This window comes from Scyliorhinus torazame, chromosome 21, assembly GCF_047496885.1.
Source record: "Scyliorhinus torazame isolate Kashiwa2021f chromosome 21, sScyTor2.1, whole genome shotgun sequence".
NCBI classification, from domain to species: domain Eukaryota; kingdom Metazoa; phylum Chordata; class Chondrichthyes; order Carcharhiniformes; family Scyliorhinidae; genus Scyliorhinus; species Scyliorhinus torazame.
Window position 1 is genome coordinate 120,226,669 of NC_092727.1, and position 12,537 is coordinate 120,239,205.

The window sequence follows — 12,537 nt, forward strand, 5'->3', positions numbered from 1 at the left end:
AGGTGTGCGATACTTGTGTTTGGGCCAGGTTTAAAATATTAGGAACTCATGGGTCCTGTGCAGCCGCAGGCAACATCAAGTTAAATGCACAAGATTGTTTATATGACTGACAATCAGGGCAAGCTGCTTTTTCTTGCTGGGTTTCCCTCACTGCTGGCAGGCTTCCTGCAGTTAGTTCTGACAGCACTATTCTGATTCTGTCATGTATACATACACATGCAGTGGCAATTTTCTGGACAGATGCCAAAGCTTTATTGGGGCTACTGGTTGCAGTTCTCACCTGTACACACAGGCGAGTGTTAAGACTCAGTGGGTAACGCTCTTGTCACTGAGTCAGATGGTTTCAACTTCAAGCTCCACTCCACACATCTGATCATAGAGTCTCGGTTAGCACTTCAATGCAGCACTCAGAGATGTTGCCTCTCTAATGAGAGGTTAAACCGAAGCCCCATCTTCCCTCACGGGTGGATGTGAAAGATTCTCCTACACACTTTGAAGAAGAGCAAGGGAGTGCTCCTTCATATCTTAGTCACTGCTAGAGATAAGCCTGGCGCGAATCTCGATTTTGGTCTTTCTCGCTATTTAACTGGCGTGCCCAGATCCGGACCAGGCGCAACATGGCGGTTGAATCGCACCCCTATTTCAGAATGAATAGTGATCAATCTGAAATGATAAATGTTTTTATTTCAAATGCCCAGCGCCTGTCGTATTTTGCTTTAGTACTTCAAATATAATGTCCTTTTATTCTTATCTTTTTTGGGGGCGGTTACTTTCTGGGAGCGTGCCTTGTGCTGTCATCTCCCCCAGTTTAGATTCATCCTCAGCTGCTGTTGTGTAACAAAGGGGCAGCACGGTAGCATAGTGGTTAGCTCTATGACTTCACAGCGCCAGGGTCTCAGGATCGATTCCCGGCTTGGGTCACTGTCTGTGTGGAGTCTGCATGTTCTCCCCGTGTCTGCGTGGGTTTTCTCTGGGTGCTCCGGTTTCCTCCCACAAGTCCCGAAAGACTTGCTGTCAGGTAATTTGGACATTCGGACATCTGGACACAAGGGGCTGTTTAGCACAGGGCTAATTCGCTGGCTTTGAAAGCAGACTAAGGCAGGCCAGCAGCACCATTCAATTCCCGTAACAGCCTCCCCGAACAGGTGCCGGAATGTGGCGACTAGGGGCTTTTCGCAGTAACTTCATTTGAAGCCTACTTGTGACAATAAGCAATTTTCATTTTCATTTTTCACATTCTGAATTCTCCCTCCGTGTACCCAAACAGGCGCGGGAGTGTGGCGACTAGGGGATTTTCACAGTACCTTCATTGCAGTGTTAATGTCTTATGGTCTTATTAATAAGGGGATCAGGGGTGATAGAGAGAAGGCAGGAGAATGGGGATGAGAAAATATCAGCCATGATTGAATGGCGGAGCAGATTCGATAGGCCGAGTGGCCTAATTCTGCTCTTATGGTCTTAATGTAAGCCTACTTGTGATAATAAAGATTATTATTATAACGACCTGATGGTGGAGAAATACTGACAAGTTCCCTCATATTCGGCTTCGATAAACAGCAGCGCCTCACCGAATGACAACTCTCTACAACAACAACTTGTATTTGCATTTGACAAAGAGTCAACCAGACTCTAAGCATTAGCTCCCTTTTCCCTCCACAGCTGCTGTCAGACCTGCTGAATTTGTCCAATATTTTCTGTTTTTGTTTCAGATTCCAGCATCCGCAGTAATTTGCTTTTATATTTGCGTAATGCCTATAACACATTGAAATATCCCAAGGAATTATCTTGAACACAATTCAACTCCAAGCCAAATAAGGAGATACGAGGACAAGTGACCAAAAGCTTGAACAAGCTTTGAGCAGTAACTGCGAGAAGGGCAGCACGGTGGTGCATTGCTGCTTGACGGCGCCGAGGTCCCAGGTTCGATCCCGGCTCTGGGTCACTGTCCGTGGGGAGTTTGCTCATTCTCCCCGTGTTTGCGTGGGTTTCACCCCCACAACCCAAAGATGTGCAGGTGGATTGGCCACGCTAAATTGCCCCTTAATTGGAAAAATGAATTGAGTACTCTAAATTCATGAAACAAAAAGGAAAGAAGAGAGATAGGGAGATTTAGGGAGGAAATTTCGGGGCTTATGACCCAGGCAGCTGAAGGCATGGATGACAATGGTGGAGGGACAAAAATCAGAAATGTGCAACAGGCCAGAATTGGAGGAGCGAGGTGATCCAGGAAGGTTGTAGGGTAGAAAGATACCTAGATCCATATTTCCATGAGTCTTTGGTGCTGTTCGTTCTCTGGAGGGTGGCTCTGTGGCTGATGGTAAAAGAACTAATAAATCAACAAAAAAAACACCTTCGTTCTCTTGCTTGTGTATGGACTCTGTGTCGTGTGAAACTCATTTTCTGTTTTATTGCAAAGGAAATTCTCTCCTTGCTCTAATTTTAGCCTCTGGCCACATGCTGGGCTCTTTTGAATTGCTTCTAGTCAGAGAAGTTCTAACTTTCTCAGCAGGATGTCACCTTTGGTTACCAAATTACCCTCCTACTTTGAACTTGAGTGAAATCCTTAAATGTTTATTCCAGGAGCTGCTTTGTCTGCGTATTTTGTGGGACCTCTGCCGCCCCATTTGCAATTCAAAGCAATTGTGCCCAGCCTGACTCCCCAGCTGACCCCAAGTCATATTCCCGGGAGTGGGGGAGGGAAGGCGGACGGGTTCCATACCAAACGTGCCAAAAATCACATCACGAGCCTTTCAGGGTTCAACTAATCTGTTGCCAGCAGGTTAGGCTAGAATCAGCACAATTTATTTGGATCCCAAGTTAGGAATCTGCATTAAAATGTTGGCCTGATCGATAGCAGAGGGAGAGAGCCCTATCAGCACAAACATTTCTTCCATACATGTTTTTCTAGCATCAATACATCTATGCTCATCACTTCAGTTACTCCTGGTGGTAGTATGCTCCACATTCTATTCACTCTCTAATTAAATGTTCTTAACTTTATATGTATATATCTTTGTTTATTCGTTCATGGGATATGGGCAAAGGCCACCATTTGTTGCCCAATCCTACTTGCCCTTGGGATTTGGGGAGCCACCTTCTTGAACTGCTACTGTGCTTGTAGTCTCATAGTAAGGGATAATCCTACTCTGAATCGAAGGCTGGATGCCATGGTATCAGGTGGAATGCCAATATTACACACTGCCCAATATTATCATTGATTTCAAATCAGACAGAGCGTAAAACCAACATGGTATCCAATCTCACCTGTTTCTGGTGGAACTTTCCCCCATTTTGTTTAATATTCTCATGGTTCTACTTCTGGGATTAAAGAGGATGAATTTGGCAGAGAGCTGGCTAATGAATAATGACTTGAATGAAATAACCACCAATGCAAAAGGGGGTCTTGACATCGACTAATTCAGAACTGAACCTGGGACCACCTGGCTGAGCATCCCTCAGTACTTTCCCAGGTAGACCCTTCTGTAGAACCCGGACGGGAGAGACAACAGGAACACACGGCAGGATAGAAATGAACGACTGATTTATTACAGTATACACAGAATAACAAAACTGCTCCTCCTCTTCCTGAAGGGCCACCGTCCCTTACCTGTACCCACTTCAGGGTGTTTATACAGAGTGGTAACCCCTTGTTAAGGGGAAACACCGCCCCCAATTACAGGGGGAGTTCATTCTCAGCCGTGTAAGGGGGAAATCAAATGGAGCACAGTCCTTGCCCCCCAGGGGGGGTCATAACACCTTCCACCTGGGCCCTCATGGGGAGCACTATTTTCATTTTCTTTTTTTAATATAAATTTAGCGTACCCAATTCATTTTTTCCAATTAAGGGGCAATTTAGCGTGGCCAATTCACCTACCCTGCACATCTTTGGGTTGTGGAGGCGAAACCTACGCAAACACAGGGAGAATGTGCAAACTCCACATGGACATGACCCAGAGCCGGGATTGAACCTTGGACCTCGGCGCCATGAGGCAGCAGTGCTAACCACTGCGCCGCCGTGCTGCCTCTCTTTTCATATTCAAGACAAATTCATTTTTGTCCTGCAGGCAATTGTGAGTTTGACTTTTCTAATGCGCCTCTTTACATCTCTTGGTGCAAAGAGGTTTTGTCTCAATTGCATTGTTGGTGTTGAAAGATGCATTTCTGATTAAAAACATGTAAAATAAGGGCGGCACGGTGGTTGCGTGGTTAGCACTGCTGCCTCACGGCGCCGAGGACCTGGGTTCAATCCCGGCCCCGGGTTACTGTCCGTGTGGAGTTTGCACATTCTCCCCATATCTGCGTGGGTATCACCCCCACAACCCAAAGATGTGCAGGGCAGGTGGATTGGTCACGCTAAATTGCCCCTTAATAGGAAAAAAAAGAATGGGGTACTATAAATTTATTTTAAAAAACATGTAAAAGAAAACAGCTTCACTTCCTGTCTTATTACAGCCAGTTCAGAATCTAATGGTCAGGAAGTTACTCAGCTAAACAGTATTATTCAAACTGTGTAAGACCATCTGTGTGTGTATCAGTCTCTCTGTAGTTCACTTCAGATGACAACAACAACTTGCATTTGTATAGCAAATTTAACATAGCAAAATGTCCCAAGGCACCTCACAGAAGTGTTATTGGATAAAATCGGACACTGGGTTGCCTCAGGGAATGTTACGGGTAGAGAGAAGCTCACAGGTTTAAGGGGGGAATTCCAGATCTTAGGGCTGAAACAGCTAAAGGCATGGTCACCAGTCGTGGGTCAAAGAAGACAGAAATAAAAGCAAAATTCTGCGGATGCTGGAGATCGGGAATAAAACCAGCGAGTGCTGGAAAAACGTAGCTGGTCTGGCAGCATGTCTGGACAGAGAAACAGAGTTTTTAAAAATAAATTTAGAGTACCCAATTCATTTTTTCTCCAAATGAGGGGCAATTTAGCATGTTCAATCCACCTAGCCTGCACATCTTTGGATTGTGGGGGCGAAACCCACGCAAACACGGGGAGAATGTGCAAACTCCACACGGACGGTGACCCAGAGCCGGGATCGAACCTGGGACTTCGGCACCGTGAGACTGCAGGGCTAACCCACTGCGCCACCCTGCTGCCCCAGAGAAACAGAGTTAACCTCAGCTCTGGAGAAGAGTTACGTTGGACACAAATGTGAACTCTGTTTCTTCCTCCATGAATGCTGCCAGATCGGCTGCGTTTTTCCGGCACTTGTTGGTTTTACATCAAAGGAAATGGAAAAAGCTACCAAAGGAGGAATGCATAGTTCTCAGAGGGATATAGGGCTGGAGGGGGTGACAGGGAAAGAAAGCCGTAGGCCATGCCAGGATTTGAACACAAGACAAGGATTTGCTGGTCAAGGAGCCAGTGTGGGTCACTGAGTGAGGGAGGGTGATGGGTTTCTTGGTATGAGTTCGGGCATGGCAAGCAGAACTTTGGATGAGCTCAAGTATACAAGGGGTACTTGATGGAAGACCTGCCAGGATAGCATTGGAATAGTCCCTGTGTGCCGCTTCGCACAGATAAAAATGCATCTTAGATGCATCCTTGTAAATTTGAAAGTAACAGCTAACTTTAATTACTGAATCGCAATGTGATATTTGAAATAATTTGTCTCCTCCTCCCACACGTTCTCCCTCGTTCGCGCTCTCACATTTTTTTAAATTCACACACAAACATTCCTATCTGACACATTGGCAAAATACCATTTGTGATTAACCTTCAGCTCTAAGCTTCCTTTTGGCTCCCATGATGTTGAACCATTCTGCCATCTCACACTGGTACGGGAACATTTTTTCATCAGCTCCTATTTTCTCCTCTCCCAAAGGATCCAACACTTACTGGGAAATAATTCCACAAGCACTGGCTGTCCTTCACTACTTCAAGCAAAGAAAAAATTTCAGCTGCGAGGCTAGGCGATGGGTTTTCAGTAGGTTATTTGGCCAAGGAGGCCATCGTTCCAAAGGCAGGTTTTGTTCTTGCCTGTTAGCTGCACACATGAGCATTTGATCCAGTAGTGAGTTAATTTTACAAATACATTTAGAGTTCCCAATTCTTTTTTTTTCCAATTAAGGGGCAATTTAGTGTGGCCAATCCACCTACCCTGCACGTCTTTGGGTTGTGGGGGCGAAACCCACGCAAACACAGGGAGAATATGCAAACTCCACATGGACAGTGACCCAGAGCCGGGATCGAACCTAGGACCTCGGTGCCATGACACAGCAGTGCTAACCACTGCACCACCGTGCCACCCTGGGTGTAAGGATTCTGGCTGAAGTCTTCTTCAGTCCAAAGTCTTGAATCACATGCAACAAAAATTGACTTTGGTTAATTCTGTCTTTTCAAATTAAGAAACATGGATGTTTTATTCCCATTCACATATCCAATCATTCAGTCCAGAAAATGGTTGGGTTTGAGCCCCATCAGTACAGCTGTGCTACATTTGTTCTTTCATGGATAGGATGAGTATAGAGAGATATGCCTCTATAGTGCTGAGGGTTTTGGCAAAGGTTGGTATCATGACCGGTACAGGCTTGGAGGGTCGAAAGGCCTGTTCCTTAGCTGTATTCCTCTTTGTTCATTTGGCCTCAGTATCAGTGGTTTAGGGAGAGGGGATAAAATGGAGCAAGACTGTCCTCCACTCCTGATTGCAATCTATCAGTGCCTGCTGGAAACGCGGGACTAACAGCTGATGGCCTGCCTTAGCTTGGCTGTGATGCCCGTTGCAATCAAACAACCTGCTGACACTGGTTGTCAATGCCAACCCATGCATGATGGCCGTCGAGACAAGTATGGGAGGGAGCCTGTGGAAATTCTGGGGTCAGAGGATGGGAGAGGAGAAAAAATGCTGAGAAATATTTTTCTTCGAAAATAGTACAGGATACTTCGAAGCTAACGCATCACGTTATGGAGCCTTACCCTCGGTGCCAACTTTTTTAAAATGTGGGCTTGATTCAGTGGCATGAACAAGTGCACATGTGCAACCCCAACCTCCTCAATATGGCTGTTGGCCTTCCTTGATGTTACATAATACCTACAGCACAGAAACAGGCATTCGACCAAATAACCACACAATGTTTATGTTCCACATGACTGAACCATACATCATTAAGCCCCATCAATTTATAATTTTATTTCTTTCTCTCTCGTGTCTTTACCTAGCTGCTCCTTAAAGGTATCCATATTGTTGTGTTGGGTGCTTTGGATCCGTGGAACACATATAGGCTACCAACACTTAAAATAGAACAACACTATTTTATTAAGTTAGAAACTGTTGAACATACTTTCACTGTGGGTTAACACGATGTTAGATTAAACTAAAGACCTTTGCCTGTCCTAACCAGTCTGTGCACTCAGCACATGGTGAAGATCTGTGCAGTAAGCTGTAAGCTCTGTCCTTATAGGAGGCTGTCCCGAATGAGCGGGAACTCTGATGCCCCCTGTCTATATAGTGAGTGAGCTCTAACTGGTGATTGGCTGCGGTGTTTTGTGTGTTGATTGGTCTTGCTGTGTGTCCATCAGTGTGTGTGTCTGCACCATGATATACTGGTGTATATTATGACACATATTAGTCACCTCAACTACTCCCTATCATAGTGAGTTCCACTTTTGAACCACTCACTGGACAAAATAGGTTTCTCCTGAATCCCTTATTGTGTTTATCATTGACTGCCTTGATGATGGGGAGGAGTGTGAGGGAGAGAACAGGCAGACAAAAGTTTCAATTCAGTTAGCAAAATGTCCATTTGCTTTCTGATTGGCTGAATCGGTGGGGCGTTGGCCAACCAAAAGTGGGACTGTGGGAGTGGCTGTCAGCCAGAGGTTAAGATACCTCCAGGAGGGGTAGCATGGTGGCGGGGCAGCACAGCACGGTGGCGCAGTGGGTTACCCCTGCTGCCTAACAGCGCCGAGGTCCCAGGTTCAATCCCGGCTCTGGGTCACTGTCCGTGTGGAGTTTGCACATTCCCCCTGTGTTTGCGTGGGTTTCGCCCCCACAACCCAAAGATGTGCAAGATAGGTGGATTTAACACGCTAAATTGCCCCTTAATTGTAAAAAATGAATTGGGTACTCTAATTTTTTTTTAAAATGATACCTCCAGGAACAATGTCGAACAGAGCTGCGCACTAATCGCAAAGGCACACGATGTTACACACTTCCACAACCTGCTTAATAATCTAGTGAGGTTCCTCATGTACTGTATTGAAAGAAACTGCTCTATATTGCGCTTCCTGTAATGTTCACTTTTTCTGTAAAGAGAGACATGGTGCTGAAGCTTTTCATCTTGCACTAATCAGGACAAACAGAAGAATGCCAAATTTCAAAGCAAATTTCAAAATTTGTCATTCATGTGTTTGCCCTGATGAGTGCATGATAAAAAGTTTCAGCAACATGTCTCTCTTCTCAGCAATACTCAAGTAATGACAAATTTGATCTGTTAAGTAATGCACTTTGAATAATTTTATGATTAAAGAATATTTTGGGAAACATAATAGTTCCAAATCCAGCCTAACCACATTAAAGGGATGATTGTCCCTATTCCATTCCTCTATGTTTAAAAAACAAAATCATTAAAAAATTTCTGAATGAGCTCTTACATTCAAATAACTTTCTGCGAAGATGCAGTCCCTCTTGACATAAGGATTTGAGTAAGTGCTATGCTTCGCACTTATAGCTGTGATGGTAAAAACATATCTTTCTGACCACACACTTTCCTCCTCAGAACTGCAGAAGACTTGTTTCTATGTAAACCCAGTTGTTGCACCTTCAGTATCTAATTCCAGCTTTGCGCAGCGGCAGTACCGTAGCCGATGATATTTAACCGAGGGGCGATTATTGCTTATTGAAAACTTTTCCCAAAATCTAATTCAGGCCTAGCTTTGCGGTATTAGCTGCAACTTGAATAACCGTGGGAGTAAATTCTTGCAACATTTATTTTGCTCCCTTAGCCTTCCTGCTTTCCTGAGGTCCGGTATGTTCTGCAGCTGGATGCTCTCTCAGGTTTCTGGGAATGCCATTTCGATTTGGCTGTTTGATTTGCCTCTAAATTTTAAAAAGTTTATTCATGGAATGCAGGGAACGCTGGCTTGGTCAGCATTTATTGCCCATCCCTAATTGCCCTCGAGAAGGTGATGGTGAGCCGCCTTCTTCAACAAAATGGCTCAGCCATGTGAGAGTGCAGTTAAAAGTCAATCATGGGCAGCATGGTGGCCTAGTGGTTAGCACGCTGCCTCACGGCGCTGAGGTCCCAGGTTCGATCCCGGCTCTGGATCACTGTCCGTGTGGAGTTTGCACATCCTCCCTGTGTCTGTGTGGGTTTTGCCCCCACAACCCAAAAATGTGCAGAGTAGGTGGATTGGCCACACTAAATTGTGCCTTAGTTGGAAAAAATGGTAATCTAAATTAAAAAAAAAAAAGAGTCAATCGCATCGCTGTGGGTCTGGAGTCACCTCTAGGCCAGACTGGGCAAGGACAGCAGATTTCCTTCCCCCAAGGACATTGGTGATCTCGATGGGTTTTTAACAACAATCCATTAATTTGATGGTCACCATTACTGATGCTGGCTTTTTAATTCCAGATTTATAAATAGATATTTGCTAGTATGCAACTTCAGTAAAAAGACACATGTTGTTGAACCTTTTTGTCCTGCACTGATCAGAACAATTCACAAGAGTGCCAAATGGAAAAGGGAGCTACAATTTATCCTTCATGAGAAGCGAGTGCTGGTTTTTGGCAAGTGGACTCTGGCTGTCGACAGGAGGAACACGTACACACATTGCGCCAGATTCAATCAAACAAAATAGGCAACAGCCATTCTCTGGTTTATTCCCCAGGGCAGTACCTTGACCAATCAGAGTTAAACAAAGCTCAACAGTTAACTGTCAGTTAGCAGTTAACTGGTGCATTCACTGTGGCAATGCCTCTGCAATCGGTTTCCACTTTTCAACCAATCAGCACTCTCTTCTCATGAAGTACAAATTGTTGTTCCCTTTATACTTGATATTCTTGCACGTTGTCCTGATGAGTACACGACGAAAAGCTTCGACAACTTGTGTCTTTTTTCAGCTGTACTCAAATTCCAGATTTATTTACTTTTTTTTTTGTACATTTAGAGTACCCAATTCATTTTTTCCAATTAAGGGGCAATTTAACGTGGTCAATCCACCTACCATGCCCATCTTTTGGGTTGTGGGGGTGAAACCCATGCAGACATGGGGAGAATGTGCAAACTCCACACGGACAGTGCTGCCCTCAGATTTATTTACTTAACTGAAGTTAAATTCTCCCAGCTGTTTGGTGGGATTTGAAGTCAGGTTGGAGTTCTATAATACAAGTCTTGTGATTATTGGTCCAGTAACACAACAACTTTCAACTGTACCTCATGAATCATAATGGGAAGGAATATTCAATCCTGAGCTGGCAAACGTATATTTTCCCTAAGGAAAGATGGTTAACGGCACTGAATCATACAGAACATAAAGCCCTAGGTTCAATCCCCAGTCTGTACTAAGATTAGCTGAATGGCAGCCAGGTACAACAATTGACATGAGTCTCCCTGTGCTAGGGAGAAGGAACAGATCAGTTTTGATTCCTAACTTGGCCCATTCATCCATCCCCGCTGTAAAATATGATTAAATAGAAGATGGGGGTGGGTGGCACAGTGGTTAGCACTGCTGCCTCACGGCGCTGAGGACCAGGGTTCGATCCCGGCCCCGGGTCACTGTCCGTGTGGAATTTGCACATTCTCCCCGTGTCTGCGTGGGTCGCACCCCCACATCCCAAATATGTGCTGGGTAGGTGGATTGCCACACCAAATTGGAAAAAAAAATAATTGGGTACACTGGATTAAAAAAATTAATATATAAGGCGGGAAATTTTAGGCTCTGCACAAAGGGCAGGAAGAGGTCCCTAGCTGCAGCCATCTACCTTAGACTTCCCTCCCTGGTAGGCTCTCAATCAGGCCAATTGCAATGGGGGGAAATGGTGGGAAGAAAAATGACAATGAGCTCCCGACTTTAAATTCGGCAAGACCCCCACGTTCCGGGTTGCTGGCCTGCAAACATTTTCTCCTCCCCGTCTCCTTGTAAATATTGTAGTGCAGGTGGGTGCTTGGATGCAGTTGGTAGCAGATTCACCTCTGAGTTAGACGGTTGTGGGGGTCAAGCCCCACTCCCAAGTCTCGAGTATAGATTCTAGGCTGACATTACCATGCAGAATTGGGAGAAGGAGGTTCCGTTTTTAGCGTGAGACGTTAAACCCGTCCCTATAAAAGGCTCCATGGCAGTATTTTGAAGAAAGGCAAGGGGAGATCCCCCCAGTGTTGCAGTCAATATTTATCCATCAATCAACATCACTAAAACAGATAACCTGGCCATAATCACATTGCTGTTCTGGGCAAATTAGCCCTTGTGTTTCCTATATGACAACAGCAACTACACTTCAAAAGTATTACATTGGCTGTAAAGTGCTTTGTGATGCCTGAGGTTGCGATCAGCGTGAGATAAATGCAAGTTCTTTCTGTCCATAGACATGAGGTGAGGACAATGTTGGGGGTCTACCACTGATTATGAAGGCCTAGCAACAGCTGGCAGCACGTGGTGCAGTGGTTAGCACTGGGACTACGGCGCTGTGGACCCGGGTTCGAATCCCAGCCCTAGCCCACTGTCCGTGTGGAGTTTGCACATTCTCCCTGTGTCTGCGTGAGTTTCACCCCGACTGTGCTGATTAGGTGGCTTGGCCATGCTACATTGCCCTTAATTGGAAAAGAAAAAGAATTGGGTACTGTAAAAAAAAAATTTTTTAATTGAAGTTCTAGCAACAGGACATATCATTTACAACTGCAGAACATTTCGTCAATGAATCATTGATTAATCTGCATACGTTTTCTGTATGCCATTTTAGTTTGCAATCGGCTGAGAACTGACCATGGGCTGTAACCTTTGAACCTGTCTAGTATTAATGACATTGCTGATGCTCGGTAGATTGTCGTACCAAAGTGAACCTTCTCTAAGTTGGGTGCCTAGATCATTGCCCAGCAGGTTGTGTGTTCCACTGACATTTTACAGATCTACTTTGCTAGAAAGCTGTGTAGTGGCATCGCATGTTTTAGCAACACCGGGTTTCACAGTGAGGACTTGCAGACTGTGGGTGATTTCCTGTTCTGGCCTGTCCTGGCCTATGTGATGCTGTAGAGTAAGAGCTGAGTCACACGGCAGATTCCATGAATCACCGCAACACACAAGAGCACGGCTGCAAGTGATGAGTGTTATGCTTTAATGGCAACTGTAAACACACTGATAGTCACAGACAATGTGGCCTCGCAATCATTGCACAGAGTCACAGAATTGTTACTGCAAGAGGCTATTTGGCAATTCACCTTGTGCCACTCCTCCACCTTCTCCCCAAAGCCTTGCATCTTCTTCCTTTCCAGATAACAACCCAATTTCCTCTTGAATGCCTTGATTGAATCTGCCAAACTGAAACACCTCTGTTCAGATGAGAATTCAAGGACCAAATGACTTTTCAGACAGACCTGGTT

At 45.0% G+C, this 12,537-nt stretch overlaps 1 pseudogene; it reads left to right on the forward strand.

The window, feature by feature from the left end:
• Positions 1–8,780: 8,780 nt before the first annotated feature.
• Positions 8,781–8,936, forward strand: LOC140398772 (U4 spliceosomal RNA; annotated as a pseudogene).
• Positions 8,937–12,537: the final 3,601 nt, after the last annotated feature.